The sequence below is a fragment of the Diadema setosum genome, chromosome 3, assembly GCF_964275005.1.
Source record: "Diadema setosum chromosome 3, eeDiaSeto1, whole genome shotgun sequence".
NCBI classification, from domain to species: domain Eukaryota; kingdom Metazoa; phylum Echinodermata; class Echinoidea; order Diadematoida; family Diadematidae; genus Diadema; species Diadema setosum.
Window position 1 is genome coordinate 28,084,839 of NC_092687.1, and position 20,328 is coordinate 28,105,166.

The 20,328-nt window shown below is 37.9% G+C and overlaps 1 protein-coding gene across 1 annotated transcript in view; it reads left to right on the top strand.

The window, feature by feature from the left end:
- The window catches only part of LOC140246749 (uncharacterized), a 166,766-nt gene that overhangs the window by 36,255 nt on the left and 110,183 nt on the right, over positions 1–20,328 (top strand). The window lies entirely within an intron of this gene.

Sequence of the window (20,328 nt, forward strand, 5' to 3'; positions counted from 1 at the left end):
TTAAAAATGAAAAGTAAGTGTGGACTGATAAGGTCGCAGTGTTTTTCTGTTCCTTTCAGGTTGTTCACTGAATATTTAAAGATTTTTTTTTCTCACGTTTAGTTTTCCTCTGCTAGCAGTGATGTATATCCTCATTGACCATGACTTCAATCAAGTCTGATATTTTCTCTCATGATTGACCTTACATATACATGATAGCAGTCCATTGACATTTGATAAAATAAAACCGTGTCAATCGATTTAGCTTACTTACAGACTAGAAAGATTTCTGTGATCTCGCGAAATGTTTTATCCAGAATGATTATGGAATCACACTACCACGACACATATTATTTGTATGTTTAAAAACTGTATGGTACCGAAGTGCAAATTTGTTCTTACACTACTTTTTGTCATACAGTTTGTGTTATATCAGTGTGATTTAAGTGCGTTCTTCGAACATGATGCATCTTATTTGAATCTACACGCACGCTGTGCAAAAAAATAAATAAATAAATAAATAAAAAAGAAAAAAATATATATATATAGTAAGTAATTTCCCTCCCTTTTTATATGTGTCATACATTAATGTCTCAGATGAAAGTGTATTATTCTGGTGTAAATTTACATCGATTAAGTGATAACCAAGCACCGTTAGTCTACGTGTTAAGGCCTCAGTTCCCATTACAATTTCACTTGACAGGAGCTTTGTATCACCCTGCCTAGTAGACCTTTATGATTTACAAAAGGTGTAGGCAGCTGTCATTCAGGATCAACTGCCAGAGGTACTGGTAGAGGCTCGGGTGGTCAGTGCCCATGTAGATAAAACAATAATTATAAAGTTTTACGTTCTGTGTCTTACTGCATGGAGGATACTTATTAACTGAACTCGGGTTATCAGTCATGTCAGTCCCTTTATGAGAATAGTGTATAACGTAGAAGTTGCTGACGATCGATTTGGCACATTTCTACTGTAAGTTTCTTTTGGTAATTTACTCTGGGAAATGTCACAAACCATATAAAAGAGGTGGGATTATGAATCTCTTCAGACGAGGTTAACGAGGAGAACGATTTTTTTGAAGCTGAAAACGTCTCAATTATAGCTGTTCGACGAAAGAAACGTCACTATAAGCCCGACAGTAAAATAATCAACTGCAAACACGAAATTATTCCAAACGTCTGGTCCATGGTGTCTAATTGAATTGTGAGTCATCATTACCTGAGGATTGTGAAGGTGATAATCTTTCGTTACTCCTTTCGTTTCGCTTATTCAAAAAAAAAAAAAAGAAGACATATGAAATTATAACGATATATATATATATATATAAATATATGTTATATATAGATATATAGATATATATGAAGAGTTTGTTTGCAAAAACCGATAAGTCCATATTTGCCAAATGGAGATATTTGCGATTAAAGGTCGAGAAAAAAAAAGAGAATAATAAGAAAATTTCTGCTTCTTTTGACCATAACTTTAAAAATGTACCTTTAAATGTAGTGACCAATATATCATTTAAAAGGTATTATTTTGCACTTTATGACAGAGACCGCACTTCAAAATCTTCAAAAATGGACTTATCGGTTTTTGCGAACAAACTCTTCATACATACATGTATATACATATGGATTATATATATATATATATATATATATATATATATATATATATATATATATACGTGTGTATGTGTGTATGTGTGTGTGTGTGTGTGTGTGTGTGTGTTAGTGTGACCGTGTATCAAAATCGCACCCCTGGGTTCAACCAAGTCAATATTGGGTTTTACATATTTTCTAAAAGATCTACCCATCTACTAAATTATTCTTAGGTTTAGGATCATAAAATGAACGGGAAATGTATTTTCACCGGTTTTCCTACAACCTTTTGGTAGAGTACTGAGACAGGTATATCTTAGAGGATCCTTTTCATTTCTTGAAAACCCTTTGCACACTCTTTACTTTCAAGTCCAGTAACTTTTGAAGGGATAGCGCTACTGCTTTGAAAGTTGGCAATAATCTTGTCCGGTATGTGCTAATAGCGCAATTTTCGTTTCAGCCTAATCTAATAATCACTTCACTGTTGTTGCTCCGGTGGTTTACACCTAGCTGTTTTTGTTTCTTGTTTTCTTTTCGTTTTACCATTCATTGCACAGCTAGCACGGTTTGGCGAAGATTAAGTGCTTGACGAAACCCTGTACTTCAGAGCCTCTTTTCTCGGTTCACACTTTCCAGTGTGTGTGCTTTCTTTCCAATATAAAGATTGGATAGGAGTATCCATTTCAATTGAGCTATAAGCATTTTCTTTTTTAAAAAACTTACAGTTTGATCTTTAAGAATCTGAAAATCCGTGTCTGGCTACTTTAATATTGTTGGTTTTGTAATGAAGGGTCACACATACGTATGTATTTATGGTATATGTATACATTATTTACAGAGAGTGTTGTTACCGGTGATGTTATATCAGACAGACTAATCATTATCATAACACTGTACAATCAATAGACCTGAATGTCTTATATCGAATTCCGTAATTACACATGAATACGCTACGAAAAAGTCAATGTATGCCTCATCCATGTTTTATTTGGTATTACGGGGAGGCCAACATACACACGTCAAAATCGGAGAAGTTACAAAGGGCTAAAACAGAGATACTTCGGTACCTCAAGGGCTTACATTGGCATTACTCTTTCACACGGGGTGGTTTACGATCCCTACCATTATTTGTGGAAATCTAAAGGGCTAATTCCGCACTCCACAGACTCCTCCTCTCCTTGATATTGTAGTGAACTTCGGCACCCTACTTTGCTACACAATGCAGTAGGGCAGCCAACGAACGCCATGAATGAAGAAAATAACCCAAGCTTTTAATTGAATCTGAAGAGCTTATTTGGCTCTTCCATGCTTACACAAAATATTGTCTCGTCGAATATGCATTAGTCGATCATGACAATAGTGAGAAATACCCATGATTAAAATAAACCTATATCTAACTTCTGCCTGCACAGAGGAAAAAACAATACTAGTACATGTAATATATGATTGTGAATTTGGACTATATTGATAGTTTCACGAACTGAAAATAAACCAACTACTTGACATATGCGACTTCAGAGAATGTTGACATATTAAATCATACAAGCAACTGAAGGTAATTTACAGCTCCAAGTACCACGATACTGCTCAGGGAAATCTCCGTCATAATTATCGTTTTAACCCTAACTCTCCATATGACGAGCTATTTAGGTGTGTAATGTATGGTAGCGACGTAATCTACAAAACTACAGATTAGGTTAAAAAAAAACACACACACATACTCACACCTGAGTAGGCTTAAGCGCACATACAATTATGCTGAATTATGATGTTTTTACTCATAAATCTATGTATGAAATCAGGTTATTTTTTATGAAACATTAAAGCTCCAAAGAGGCATATCTTAAGTGCACCTGTTTTTAGTGTCCTTATCAAAGTTACACATGTGAAAAAAATGTGCAATCATATATATATATATATATATATATTTTTTTTTTTTACATGTCTTATGTAGTCCCTTTTTTATTTTGGGGGGAGGGGAAGGGGGTTTGCTTGCTTGTTTGTTTGTTCGTATCTAGTTTTTTTTTTTTTTATTCTAATTCCATTTTTATTCATCAAAGTTTGTCAGCGACACTATTACAAGCATGAAAATATGTTTATCAACTGATTGTATGTGACCCTGCACCACAAAACCATCAAAAAATCGCCAGACATGGATTTTTAGTAAAGGGTAGATTCTGAAAGAGCAGATTCTAAGCATTAAAATCATGTATATCTCAATGCAAATGATTCCTCTTAACATAGTGACCAATGTATCATTTAAAAGGTATTATGTACTTTATGACAGATATCGTACTTCAAAATCTTCAAAAATGGACTTATCGGTTTTTGCAAACAAACCCTTCAAATGTTAAGACACCATAGAAAATGAAGGGAAACAGTTTCAGGCCTGTGATAACCACATGCACAAAATATTTACACACATCGCCATGAAGAGAAACATGCCTTCACATAACATTATCGTCATTTTATGTTTTATGGTCATTGCGTGAATAAGCGTGAAAACATACTTATTCACGCAATGACCATACAGGAGTCAGCATGAGCTCTTATTTTCTTTTTTTACTGATGTAAAAAAAGTGCAATAATTTGATCTGACCCCGACATCTGTCGGAATCACCTTTATAGAGCGCATTTTTCCCCAAGTAAATTGGTATATCTACATTTTAATGTATAGCGTTTCATTGAAGGAACTGCATGGTGAAATTCATAAAATGTGCACCAAGAAAAGAGAGGTATCATGAGCTCCTTGATTTCATAGTTTGCCTATTTAGAACATTATTTATGAGTAAGGAATAATGGCTGTTTGATTATTTTGCAATTGACACGTACTAATTTGTGTTATTATGGAAAACACAGCAACATACAGACATAGTTCAAATATTTTTTTTTTCCATTATGAAATAATGACTGAAAACAGTTTAATGAAAAGATACAGAGGCAAAGCACATAAATGAAGTGCCTGAGAATTATTATGTTAATGGATTAGGGACGCCGATTAAAGAATCTCCAACCTTCCAAGAAATGTGTTTGTTTTCAATTCCATGGGATATGGGGAATGATACTTACCCCTTTTGCATTACTACTCAAGCATTCACGAAACTGCTGGTCCGCCCGCAGAAAATTCTCCTTAGCTTACCCGGAAAAGTGTGGCAGGGCCTTTAGGTTAAATTTAGCCCGTGGTGTTCGCAAAATGCAACACTTTTTTTTTTTTTTTTTTTTTTTTTTTTAGATTTAGCAGCGTTTCCATAGTTGCAGTCATTTGCAAGAGGCCAGTAAAAACTGTAACTCTGCAGACGAATACAATTTATACGTGGAAGATGAAGGGCCAATCAAGACCAAAAACACAGACTCAAAACAACTGCATGGCTTAAATGTTCCCGATGACCACAGCAGCCCCATTTTCCCGAAACGTAGCGCGCCGTGGGTAGATGACAAATTCTCCTGCCCCCCCCCCACCCCATCCTCCCCCACCATCGCATTCTAGTCTTGTTCGTTCCAGTCCTCGACCCGGTGGCCTATAGCTATCAAACGCGGTTTTCACGGCGTCTCTCCAGGCTAGACTATCTATTATTATTTTCAGTCACGTCCCGCTATCGATTGTGATTTCAAGTTCAGTGCTAGTGCTAGAGCTATCTCCCATCTAACTGCATGAAATCGAGCTTCAAAACCGACGGACAGAATAACGAAGCGATACCGTTCAGAATTATCGATCCCGACACTTGGTGCTAGCATCGCACCACCGCGAAGTCCGCGGGAATTGTGCGACAAAAAAAAAAAAAGAAGACAAAAAAAATATATATACATATATATAAACATATATAATCTATAACGCTCGTAATTACAGCCAAATGTTAAAAGATGCAGCCATAACTGCTTAGTTATAGATACATTGTACATAATGAGGAAGACAGAATAAAATGCCACAAATTGTATTCCTTCAATAATATACAATTAACTTAAATTTGCTTCCAGGCTCAGATCTATGCAGCCATGTCTAGAGTCTTCGTGTATGTTACGTGGGCGACCATTGTATTAGCACAGGCTTTGCAGCTAAAATGTGCATTTATTATAGGAGTGAATGCGGGTCTCTCACAACAACGCTAACATCAGCACCGAACTTGAATTGACGAAAATGATTATCCCCAGGGGCTTGTGTTAGTCAACGGGGAAAAAATAAGCTCGTAAATCGCTAACACAAACGGCGGATCTCGGTTAAATTCAGCAGACGACATTCAGCACCGAGCCGAGCACCAGCAACCTGAAATATGTCATAATTTTGGGTCAACTCCCAGGTTTTATCGCCGGTGCTAGTGCTGAGATAGCACTAGGCACTAGCACTAGCACCGAACTTGACATCACCCAATGGACACACCGCCCCCAAGTTTTGTTACGGCCTATTACCTGTCGCCCCGTTTTATCACTCCACGTTTTATCACTGCATACAAGATTCCTCATTAGCACCGGCACTACCGGGGCAATTTCTTTGACGGTGTAAAAATCTTCCACGTTAATCACGGCCTGTCGCGTTTGTCAATCCCGTCTCACTGCGATGTTTCAGGGCCATCCCGTTTTGTCTACAGTGTCCTGAAACGGGGCTGCCGTGGTTGCCGAGTACATGGTATAAACATAGCTTTATGCATCAACACGCTGTGAATCGCTACAGCCAATGTTGACAGTAACACCGTGTAGCTTTTCATCGAAAACTGTGAGACAGAGGGCTGCCACCGAAAAAAAAAATCGTGGCTCCTCTTCGGCTACATAAAGTGTCGAAGACAACAGCAGCAGCTGCAGTAGACATAGAAGACATACCTGACTGATTATGAATTACAGTATCGTGTGCTGGGTATATGTTTGTCGAGGGTACAGTTGTATTGGTATGTTTGTGTACTTTGGATGTATATATATGTCTATCTATATTGAACGATCTCTGTGTATGCGTGTATATGTGTTGTAACGATGGGTGTTAGTCTTAAGAACAGTACAATAACACAACGAATACATAACATATAGCTTATGAGTAATGGTAAATTACAATAAAATTACTTATACATACGAAATATCTAACCTCTTCATGTAGACGATTATGTGTAAGTAGGGATAAGATTACTGTGTTATGGTCAACAATATACTTTGGAATGTATGTCTGTATGGACATTGAAAGCACACTTGTTGATCCCAAGTAGCCAGCAAAGCAAATGGGGGTCATCCCACGAGACCTACACCCAAGAGTCATACGGTCCACGAGACCGACATCAATAATAGGTTCATGAGTCATGCAGCCCACGAGTTATACGGCTCAGGAGTCATACAGCCCATGAGTTTGACACTAAGCGATAAAGGCTCATGAGACCGACACTAAGGCTACGGTCACAACTCAGAGCGGCGACCGACCGATTTGTAGCCTGCTCGGTCGCTGCTGAAATTTTGACACCGCTCAGCAGTTTTTGGAGATGCTGAGCAGGCTGTAAAATCCTAGCGATGACCGAGCAGCGCCCTGTCGATTTCCCGTCGGTCACCGATCGATTTCAGTAAAATTTTGGCGAAATGTGGGGATCTGCAACGAGCAGAGTCCGAGCAGTCACCGAGCGATGCCCCATCGGCAACTGGACGATCTCCCACCGGCCACCGGCCGATTTTTACGAAATTGCTCAGCGACCGACGGGTGATCGATAGGTCATCTACCGGTGACCCGTAGGCGTACCGGCGGCCACCCGCCGGTCTCTGTCGGAAATTTCTCACGAGCTACTTGTGTTTATTAATGTTCCTATGTGATTTGTGATGTGTTAATTAATTAATTAATTAATTAAGAGAAAACTTGTAGCAAAACATCTAATAGTTAAATTATCAACTAACAAAACTCCGCCATGTGATACCACAGATAACTAGAAATTAGGAAATAAAACAAAAGGGAGGAACACCCAAGATGGAACAAAGATTAGAATAGATTAGAATTTTCCAAAATATCTTTTTTGCTTCTATATTTTACAGTACTTTCTATTCCTATTTGATTTCATATCTTAATTTTCCCCATCTCTTGTTATTCATTTCTTCTTCGATCAATATGCATTTAATGAATGATAAGGTAACCAAACCATATTTTACTACGTCAACATATCGACACTAACTTTTAGCTTTCATCTCTTTTGCCCCGAAGTGGTTGCCTCTGACTTCAGTGTCCCTCATGTTGGTTGCCGAGATGTTGAGATGCTGATATGTTGGTGGGGTTTCCTTGCCTCTTATCCCTCCCCCTGCTTCTTCCACATTGTGCTAGATTATCTTCTCCATCTAGGCCCTGATTTCCTTCAGTGCCTCTGTCATTTTTATCTTAACATTTTTAGTATTCTCTCGGTTTTCTTCTGTGTTGTTGTCATTTTTGTCTCTATTATTTTTGTTCCCTAAATCGCTCGGCAGTGACCGCTCGATTAGGTCAGTACCCGGGCGGTTCCTGCTCGGATACCGAGCGTATTTTGGGCAGCGAGTGAAAACTGGTCGGTCGCCGCTGAAATTTTAACTCCGCGTTAAAACTTCAGCGGCGACCGACCGACCGATGCCCTAATAATCAGCGGCGCCTGGTCGGTCACTGGTCGGTCACTGGTCGGTCACCGGTCGTTCTCCGACCGGTTTTAGCTAAAAACTCGCCGACCGGTCGCCCAGCAGGCTGATTTTGGGGGTTGTGACCATAGCCTAAGCAAACACAGCCCAAGAGACCGTCACTAAGCAATAAAGGCTGACGACACCGACACTAAGCAAAAAAAAAAAAAAAAAAAAAAAAAAAAAAAAGCCCACGAGACCGACAGCAGGCAAAGAAGGCTCACGAGACCGACACTAGGCAAAGAAGGCTCACGAGACCGACACTAGGCAAAGAAGGCTTACGAGACCGACAGTAGGCAAAGAAGGCTCACGAGACCGACACTAGGCAAAGAAGGCTCACGAGACCGACACTAGGCAAAGAAGGCTCACGAGACCGACACTAGGCAAAGAAGGCTCACGAGACCGACACTAGGCAAAGAAAGCCCACGAGACCGACAGTAGGCAAAGAAGGCTCACGAGACCGACACTAGGCAAAGAAAGCCCACGAGACCGACAGTAGGCAAAGAAGGCTCACGAGACCGACACTAGGCAAAGAAGGCTCACGAGACCGACACTAGGCAAAGAAAGCTCACGAGACCGACAGTAGGCAAAGAAGGCTCACGAGACCGACAATAAGCAAAGAAAGCCCACGAGACCGACAGTAGGCAAAGAAGGCCCACGAGACCGACACTAGGCAAAGAAGGCTCACGAGACCGACAATAAGCAAAGAAAGCCCACGAGACCGACAGTAGGCAAAGAAGGCTCACGAGACCGACAGGATAAACAGCACCAACTACTTATCAATTACCTGTACAGGGTGTATACTGTTCCATTAACGGAAAAATAAGAAACTGGCGCGTGCAATTTCGTCACGCTATTAGTGAAAGATGGTAACCATCTACATTATGGAAGACATCAAATATGTTTTTTCTATATACTTCTGGGGGGGGGGCAGGTCTGTCAGGGAGCGACATTGTCATCAATTAGAAAAATAGAATTGTATTCTTCATGCCCCCCCCCCCAAAAAAAAAAAGACAAAAAACACAAATGAATTAATAAAAGACATGTTTAATACGAGTGAAAATAATGCAAATGCAAATGTGTGCACAATGTATGTGGATGCATACATGTGTGTGTACGTGCGTGTGTGTGCGTATGTGTATGTGGGTACGTGTGTGTGCTTGTGTGTATGTGTATGTGTATGTGTGTGTGTATGTGTACGTCTATGTCTATGTCTATGTCTATGTGTATGTGTATACATGTGAAAGCGTATACACTGTACTTCATGTAACCATCCGATTTGATTGAATGAAAACTGTATACTTTCAATGATTAGCTTGTACGGTACATGTATAGTTGTATTGTGTTATAAAGTCATATATAATTAATGTATTGTAGCAATGTAACGTAAGTGAGGGGACTGCAATCTACAAGTTCGCTTTTTAGCAGCCCCTCAATTTCCATTTCCATAAAGTTCTTTGAAGAACCAATATGTATTATTATGTTCCAATATATGTAATCATGTCAAAGTGTATTACCTGTGTTTGATTGGAAATGAAAATAAAAAAAAAACATGCATGTGAACATGCATGTGTGAAATGAATGAATGAAATACGAAATTGCCTTCAAAACTTTCCCACTTGTTCATTCGACAGATCTATAAGAGAGTTAAGTCTTAAATAATAGATTAAATGCAAAACAAGCAAAATGATTCATCGATTTTGTATATATTATAATATAATATATACAAAAGGTATATAATCACATGAGAAATTGTCATTTTTTAATCATTTACTGCCATTACATTTCGTGATATTTTTTCCTTGATAATCTGATTCGTCAAGCCAATGCAGATTGACATCATAGTACAATAGTATCTGATAAGATCCCAAAATCCGTGAAGTAGCTAAAACCACTTATCTCTCATCCATTCAATGTATTGTATTTGCATTAAAACAATTGTATATGCTTTCTTTCTTTCCTAATTCGTTGACTTGTATTAAATTCTTGTCTGCACCCCCCACCTTCTCATGTAATTTAAGTGATGTTATAATTTGCCAGTTCTGTGACGAGTTTTCCACAAGCAACCGCCTACAAGAATAAAAACGTAATGATTTTGGCAGCCACTTTGTTTATGGAGATTAGATGGAATTGCACTAATAGTTTTTCTTACAAGCCGTTTTTTCTCTATTCAACCCATAAGCATACTCGAATCATGTCGATTTCCACTCTATAAAATGCCTCCCGATGATCCCACTAGAATATAATAACAATCATCGAAGGCAGATCTCTCTCTCTCTCTCGGGGGGGGGGGGGAGTAGGAATATATAAAAGAGATCAAAGGGTTAACATGCAAACGAGGGGGTCTTGGCATCTTTAAGTTAATGTGGAAAGATCTGTTGCACACTTTTTCTGAATTTGTTCATTTTTTTTTCACAAACACACACCCATAAAAAACACAATTAAAGATCCTGATGATTTCGGGGGGGGGGGGGCGGGGGCAACTGATGGGGTAACACCCTGGCAACTCTTCTTTTCCATCTCTCATATCTTCCTTATGCCTTTATCAGGACACCCTATATAAATTATTTTTCTGTAGGTGGCGCTGTTCATCCTGTCAGTCTCGTGGGCCTTCAGTAGTGTCGGTCTCGTGAGCTTTGTTTGCTTAGTGTCGGTCTCATGAGCCCTTTGTGCGTAGTGTCGGTCTCGTGAGCCGTATAAGTCCTGGGCTTACTTTATTTAATGTCAACTCGTGAGCTTTACTTACTCAGTGTCGAACTCGTGGGCTGTATAACTGGTGGGCTGTATGACTTGTGAGCTGTATGACTCGTGGGCTGTATGACTTGTTAGCTGTATAACTTGTGAGCTGTATAACTTGTATTGCAATGCAGTGGTACACGAAGAATATTTTGTTTATAAGAAATAAAAAAAAGAAGTGTATTCCTATATGATTATGAAGAAGCATACCCAGTTTGAGATAATAAATACAGCTTATCCGTCTGAACATAAGCCTGTGCATCGTTATGACCTCCTAACCTCTTAATTATCCAAGAGGAGCCCACACTTGACAAGAATTGTCTTTTTATCGGGTACCTCCGTGTTTATTTGTTTCTGTGTTTTCACACAGTTCATATTGACAATCATTTACTTCCAGTACCCTCAGCAACCACTGCAATGTATCGCTCCTGTAAGTTTTCAATTATTATTTTCTCTGTACATATTTGCATGCACTATTCCTGACACTGAAGAAAATGAGATTTATTTTTGTTTACTTTTTTTTTTAACAAAATGAGTATGAATTTCAACTTCAACTTGAGTTAAAGTGTGATAATAACACAGTTCTTTATAGTAGACATTGTATGTATAATGTGTGCCAATAAACACATTGGTCTATGAAGGTTTAGATGTTTATTCATATTCTATACCTATAACAACGTAAGCATAAGTGTGTAGGTGTGTGAAAAGTGTGTGTTTATAGGTTAGAGACAATAAGCAGATACAGGCAGATAATTTTTTCCTCTTTTCTACACCTGCATTTCCTGTACACCTTGGCGTCCTCAATGTAGAACAATGCATGAGATTAATCGTCGAGATACCGGCTGAAAACAAGATAAAAGTAAATGGAAGGACGCATTCTAAATTGCGTTACATTGTGTTGGAGATTCAACAGAATCGTCGGATTAAAGCTCATAAAAAATGATAAAAAAACAAGAATCACAAAAAATGTAGAACTAAACTGTAAAGCATAAATGATGTAGAATCCAAGAGCCCAGCACTATGAATTATTATCTCCTTGGGTAAATGATAACCAAAATATCATCCATCAAATATCCTAGTAACCAGTCTGTGTAAATTAAAATGTTCTTTGAATCCGTCGAATCACTTTTAGTTTATATACGGTATAAGGTTGGTAACAGCATGCAAATCTCGGATCTCGGGAAATGCGAATGCGATGAGTCTCAAGGTGAATCACTGCAATATGAACATGCTGTTCATGCACGTTTGGATCTAACGTCCTGAAAGTGAGAGGAAACAATAATTCACAACGTTACTATTGTATGCCGTGGGACTGTTACCATTCCGGACATCATAACAAAAATAAATGATGGAAACTGTGACATGTACTGTTCTGGGCTATATGCACGCAGTCTAACTTCAGAAGTAACATTGTTCAATTGCAGAAAGCAAGAAATTCCAGCCTCTCATAGCATATATATGCCCATGTATTTAATTGTCTTCTTCAAACCAACGAGCACAATATTTAATCTATTAACAGTTGCAATATAACAGACTCCTTCGTCACAACACAGATTCTTAAGATAAAGGACACTACTCGTATCATTAAATGAAATGTCATCATAAAATAACTGCTTTATCTTTAACGCCTTCTTATTATGTCCATAGCTACATTGGATTGCTGGTAAGAAGTCTTCATTGAGAAGTTTAAGATAAGTTCATAGTACAGAAAATTAATTTACCAAAAATGTGACCCTGCACATCAAAACAAACAAAAAGTCGCCAGACATGAATTTTTTTTTAGCAAAGACCATATTCTGAAAGAATAGACTTTAAGCTTTAAAATGATGTATAACATAAATCAAATGGACTCTCCTAACCTATCTAAATATTGGAAAGAATGCACAAACTCAGGAAAGGTGTGAACTGAAAAAAGAGGCACTGAAGTACAGTGTCTATTCAAGCGCTTAATCTTTACCAAACCGTGCTGGCTGTGTGATGAATGGGACAAAAAACATGAAGTAAACCACCAGAGTAACAACAATGAAGAGATTATCAGATTAAATTGAAATTAAGCATGCCTCATTAACACATTCTGTCCATAATTGATGCCAACTTTCAAAGCAGTAGCACTATCCTTTCAAAAGTAATTAGAGTTGAAAGTGAAGAGTGTGGACATGGTTTTTCAGAAATGAAAAAGGGATTCTAAAGACACACCTAATCACACTATTCTACCAAACATGTTCGAGATAAACTGCTAAAAAACACACTTTCCTGCCCGTTTTATGATACCAAATTTTAGCATGATGTAAAAGAAGACCCGCTCTTTCAGAAAATATGAAAAAGTCAAGTTCGGCTAGGTTGACCCATTTCACTTATTTTCAGTCCTCACGCAAAATCAGTGTGAGCGACTTTATGTTCGTTTTGAGATGCACAGTCACAAATGTAGACTCACATTTATCGCAAGACTAACAATATTATAGATTAGAAATACAGCACATACGACGAAGGAAGTATACTTCTGAGTATCGTGCATAGTATTATGTGTATTGAGACTTTGCACACATGGACATAAAGTAACATGAATAGCATATATTTCCCCCCCAAAAAAGTCACAATGAGCACTAAATCGGGTGCAGTCTCCCGTGACGCAATGTCAAAGGTTTTCAAACGTCACAGCATATTCGAAGTAAAGGGACTTCGACAGGCAACAATGATGAAATTGGGTACATGCCACCATATTTGTTTGACAGACGTCTCTTTCACACACGTATAGACACGCGTGCACCCTCATACACATTGTATTTGTCTAGAAAGGGTATATTGCAATGTAGAGTGCGATCAACTGTCCTTTTAAAGAACGTTGATGACTGTGATCATGTTTGACGAGCTTCCATTAGTCGAGGAAACATGAGTGATAATAAATATCGTTTTCTTTTTTTTTTTCATAGAAACCTATCCAAATATATCCAAATTGTACAGAAGGTCGCAGAATGTCAATTCAGAAAAATGCGAAAAGGTCCTTCTCATTGACGGAGTATCTCCTCTCAAACATCCCCCTTCCTTTAGATACTCTAAGAACATTTGCGATTCGGCAATTTTCCAAGCATTCTTACAAATTGCGCACCGGATAGGCTTATCTTTCACTTTAAAGGGACTGTACAGTACTTGTTGAGGTGGGGATTCATGTTTTGAACACTCCTAAGTGAGATAATGAAAAGCCTCTTATGAAATATGAAAGAGCATGTAATTTTAAGAAAGATTCAACGTTTATTTAATGAAAATTGGTTTCAAATGGCTGAGATATCCAAAAAACTGATAACAATAAAAGGCGACAGGCCACAACTTTATTAGGATCTCTTTGTTTCACCTTGTTTTTGGATATCTCAGCCATTTCAAAACCAATTTTCATCAAATAAACTTTTAATACCCCTTAGAATTGCATGCTCTTTGACATCTCATACAGTGGTTTCTAAATATCTCGCAAAACGTTAAAAGCTAAATCCTCACCCCGACCAGAACTGTAGACACAATTTAATTTAAGAAAAAAAAAATGTTTACGTTCTCTCGTCTGTGAATGTGTTTGTGAAAATCCTCTTTCAAACCCTACCTAAACTAGATCTCCCTTATTATTACGGGATCAACAATTTCCCAAACATATCATCAAATGTGAGCACCAAGTCTTTGAATTCCATTAAGATTCCAATTCTCCCTGGTGCTTAAAAGAGGATATTTTCTTCGAATTACTCCGATCCTTTAAAATTTACGCCATCGCCATAGAATTTTGCACTATAAGAATTATTATGGATACGCAGAAAAAAAGAGTTGATAGATACCATCAACCAATTTCCTTTCAAAACAAAAATAATAATATTTCACCAAAAGCTTGCACAAGAATGTTGAATTTCAGTTCTGAAAAATGCAAAATCTTAAATGTGCATTCGGGGGGATCGGCAACACCCTTCCCATACAAGCTTTATTGAAATTCAGGATTAAGTGTAAATTAAGATGGCTCAGATAATTTCAGAGCGCATCTAAAAAAAGAAAATACTGCAATTGCCGATTCACATGATCCTTAAGTTTCAACTTAAAGTCCAAGTGATAAGAAAGAAAGGAAGTACGCATCCTAGTATAATGCTTTATTATAGCTAGAAGGAATTACGATAGTCTTTGCACGGAAGGTAAAACGTTGATCCAATCTTAACAAGTAACTTCCCATACATTCATCACGCTACATGAGCCTACAATGTATAAGCAGTCAGTGCTCACTGGGACGTTCCATAACACGCATTGAATTTATTACCGAAAACGTTTCCCGGACCGCTACATGAATAATATTTCTCTCTCTCTCTCTCTCTCTCTCTCTTCGCCTAAACATTTCGGAACGCATTGTGTTGCGTGAAGTCTCTCGTGAAATAACAATGTTGACGTGTACGATATTAATGCTACGTTACGCTACAGGACGCGCGACACAAAGGGAGTTCGACAAATCAGCTATTAACGGACCCCGTTCAACCCGCCATTATAGTGGCAGAGTGAAGAATCCCGTAAACTTCCAAACACTCTTTGTACAGAAGAGCTAGGTTTGTCTCAAAAGTGTCGGTTTATACATCCATGTCCTGGATTTCCGTCCCATCTTGAAAACTGTGATATCTGTGATCATTTGACAGACTTGTCGGACATTACAGCTTCTGTTTAATATACACTCTTTATGTCTTCGATTACCTATGATGGAAAGAAGAAACCACTTCGTTTTGCTACTAACATTGACCGTTGAAGTCTTCTGTGATACTTCTGCAGAAGGTAAGTTTGATAAACAATTGGACTTGTGCTTATTCCCGTCTATGCCTTGTTGAGTCCAAATTTGTTACACTGAAAAAAAAAAAAAAGTTTGCTTGAAGCGACTGACCCAAGCATAATATCACCTATGAATGTAAACATGACGAAGCATTTTTTATTATTATTCTGTTAAGTTTCTTGTATGGAGGCAACGAGGAAGCGGTAACTCTCTGTCATTAAACGTGAATACAGTGAATACCTCTCATACGAAAAACGTATGATAGCTATATACACCTACTCAGCTTCTCCTTTTTCTGTGTGTTATTTAGTGTATTGAAATGTTTGTCTTGCTCATTGTTATGCTGTCTTGTTAGCTTTTTGTTTTATTGTTCACCAGATCAAAGCCGGAAAAGAAAATCACGAGTTAAAAACCCGCTCGTAAAAAGAGAGGGAGAAACATTCAAATCAGGATTAACTCGGCACACATTATGATAACATCGGTAGATTGATTTTATTAAAACATCAGCACACTGTTGATGAAATATGTATCATATACTACGTGTGTGTAACTTTGCTGACTCTACCCGATACTTAGTGCGATGACTGGTAACTGTTATAATGGAATAAGTTAATTCTTTCTCCTTCAATGCGTCAAGTATAAGGGAAAAATGAATCAACACCGCTTAACCAAAATCTGAAATACTTAATTCTCCAAGAAAGTAACATATTACATTCCTAGATTAACTTATACACTTACAACGATACAGTGCTTTGTCATTAACCCTAAAGGGGCCGGGCTTTTTTGGCTATGCTCAGACCGGGGGGGGGGGGGCGGATTCCGCCCCCCCCCCCCCAGATCTCGGCCATCGGTGGTGCGATCGCGATGAAATTTTGCATGCGTGAGACCCGCGTCATAATCTACAAAATTGTGTCATAAGATTTTTTGAAACAATCAATTTCTAATTTTAATTAATTAATTATGCAAATTAAGCTCAAGGTGATATTTTAGCTTAATTAAAAGCATTGAGAGTCTAATTTTTGATCTGTAAATCTGTTTTAGCATATTCAACAATTGTACGTCACAAAAACTTCCAAAACTCATTTCAATTCTTATGTATTTTATTGTTTTCAGAATTTCTTATGTATTTCTTTGTTTTTCAACTTTTGTTTTTTTCTTTGTTTTTTTCATTGGAAATTGTCACTGACCATTTTTCTACCATAATTAGCACAAAATTAATCAATGAAAGTGATTAATTGTAAAAATAATCAGGTTTTTATGCCTTTCATGACAGAGCACTGTTTTCCATAGGAAATGTACACAAAATCACAAAATTGTACCCGTTTTGGAGCGACATTCCGGTTCAAAAATGGGCGTGGCTTCGCAAAAGTATGCGCGGACGTTGCAAATTTGGTCTCAAAAGTTGCACGAGACTTGAACGAAGAAAGTCAAGAAGCCTCGCGATGAGGCCTTCTCGCGTTACAGAATTATAGCGCGAAACGTCGAGAGGGGGGGGGGGCGGATTCCGCCCCCCCCCCCCGCCCTTTTAGGGTTAAAGTTGCAGAAGATTTGTCTATTGAGAGCAGTGTATCGTGTCGTATGTATTTCTCCTCTTTTTTTCTTCATTATCCTATAAATGCGAAGTCATTTCCCATTATATTCTTCCCAGATTGTAACAAAATCTTCTCACCCACTGTCAGCCTGGGTGTAATTACGTCATTTTCATTGTTTAATGCTTCATTAGCAAGCTGCTCTATTGTGGAGAGATATCAAGCTATTTTAAGGGTAGAGCTGCGACGCTTGTAATCTACTCTTCGAATATTCCGGAAATGAATGCTGAAATTCAAAAACGATATACATTATTTAAAGTGTCTTATGTGCTTTGTGTGATCACTGTACTATTTTTTTTCTGTGAATTGTGGCATTTGTTTTGTAGGATGAGCTTTACTGAATGTTTTCATGGAGCCAGATTCCACCTGTTGTTTTCTTTCCTGTTGTATATTTCTATAACGGGAGTAAAAGAATAAACGAATTAGCTACATGTTACGGTCGTGCAGAGTATACAACAGTGCTCTCGCATATATATCATTATACAAACTAAAAGATCAAAGGAAGAAACCGGAACTCTAGACGTGACAAATATGCTCCCAATGGAGATGATGATGATGATGATGATGGGGATTATTATAATGATAGTGATTATTAACATATTATAATGATGAAACATGATAAAAATAGTTGGAATAATTGAGCATTTAATATTTCCTTGAAGTGATAAAAGCATAGAAAAAAGCAGATAAGAATTTAATATCTTACTGCCTTTAATGACTAAAGTTTTGTGAAGCGAAAGCAGGCCTGTTGGTGTATGAATCTGCAATATTTATATCTCTTGTCTGTATTTGTTAATATAGACATAGAAGCACATTATTTATTCTGTGGGAGACTATTTCGCATTTTTGAACAAAACATCTTTCGCAAAGAGTCATACTTAAAATTTGTTGCCATAATTATCATATCCATCACTGCCGCATTTCGGTGCATCTCGTAAGTCAGCAAGTGTCCAAAGTTATGGACCATTGTTCAGCATTGTCGATTCGATTTTTAAACCAATTTTCCATGGTATATGACTATCACCAGATGGCCGTAGCCCATTGGTTTCGCTTGTTGGTAGCTCTTTCATGATTGCTGACAGGCCAGGCTGCTCAGTAAATACTGATAATGGCATAGCAATCTTCAAGCCGTGACGAAAAGCTCAACACAGATCCACCCTATTATGTTTGTGCATCGCGTCACTTGTTGCCCTAAAGGAACATGGCTACGCGTTTCTTATTTAAAGGAAAGTGTGTGAGCGACACGTTCATGTCCAGCCGTTAAATCGCCATATCCTTCCTACCCTGACCAACAAAATGATGGGTACGTGGTGTTAATGGTTTCTACGCCTAAAGAGTTATTATTGAATTTCCCGGTCAACTTCTTTGTTTTACTATTCTGTTTCTGTCAAATTTACTCAGACATTTAAATACCGTCACTTACAAATCATTTCCCCCCTTCATTCAAGTGAAATGCCTTGCCAACCGTTTCGGCATTTGTGTATCCAAATTCATTGGATTATTGAATCGCTTGCAATCTTACCACACCCAGCACTCATGACAATACATCTCAGGCCGGTCTTTGCCCAGGCAGAAGGAATCATATTCAGCCTTCAGTGGATAAGAACTCTCAAGCACTAGCTTATTTGCCCGTTTGCTCAGGTCTAAACGAACAAGGCCATGTTCAATCAAACTTTGAATCATGCTCCCTGTAAATTTAAAGGGAAGGTAAAAGTCAAAGGGAGTGGGGCAGTATCAATGGTGTAATGTATAAACGTTAGCAAAAACATTATGGTTCCATCGCTGATGGAACAACGAATTTACTTCCCCTTATTATAAAATACTACTACTACTACTACTACTAAAAATATTAATAATAATAATGAATGATAATAATAATGATAATGATAATATAGGTTTGCCCGGTCAAATTTCATACTTTTGCCATTCGAGTTCCTATTCCCTGCATTCAATTTCACGCATTCCTCTCTCGCAGCACTGAATCAGCAATCAAATTCAAAATCGGGTCATTCGAATTCACTACCGGAGCATTCAAAATTACAAGAGGAGCACGCATTTTAGCAATGAGCATTCAAATCCGTGTCAAGCTGGCGACGAAATCTCGTCGGTCATTCAAATTTGTGAATAGGCAACCATGTTCCAAATAGCTGTATTCAATTTAAAAGAAGTTGCAGTAAAAGTCGATCCACCTGTCCATTAACAAAATATTATATGAACTCGGGCTTCACGAAAAGGAATATACAGGCACATGTCCCTCTGATAAGACGTAAAATGGGAGGTCCCATGTGTGACAAGAGTCACAACTCATGCACGCAAATGATCCAACTTCCAAGATGACTTCATTTATTAATCGCAAAGAAGTACTTAACCCGGTGAAGTGGTCTCACCTGATATCCAACAGGACCCCTTAGAAGACCAGCTATTGCAATCATCTTCCTAGATGGAAAATGAAACAAAACAAACAAACAAACAAACAAACAAACAAACACATATTAGGCACTTTATATGCCTGCAGACCAGCGTGATACGGAAGGTTGGTTGACACCTTCAAAAGAAAATCAATTTTGACTAGGCCTATAACATTGAAACTGATGACATGAACATTGTTTACGTCTTATTTTTTTGTTTATTACTACCTTATTTACTTTTGCTGGACTATGTGAGGTCTTTGTGCTCCAGTTTGTCTTAAAATTGATGCATTACCATTATGTGGTTAGTATTTGGGAGTTGCCAGCATGCTAGCAGTGTCATCAAGAAATAATAATTATGATTAGATTATGGTGTGTTGTTTAGATGCACTGCTCATTGGACCTTACAATTTGGATTTTTTTTTTTGTTAGATACAAAATAAAGAATACATGAACAAAGTAACAATGTGGAACCTTTAAACAATAACAGTTACACTGTATGAAACTTTCATGGTTGTATTTGTCATTTCTCTTTTCTTAAAAAAAAAAAAAATCTACTCCGTTTTCCTTAATTGATCGAACAATGCTCGCATTTAGAGTTTGAACACACAATTTGATTTCACGAAAACGAAATAAAATAAAATGA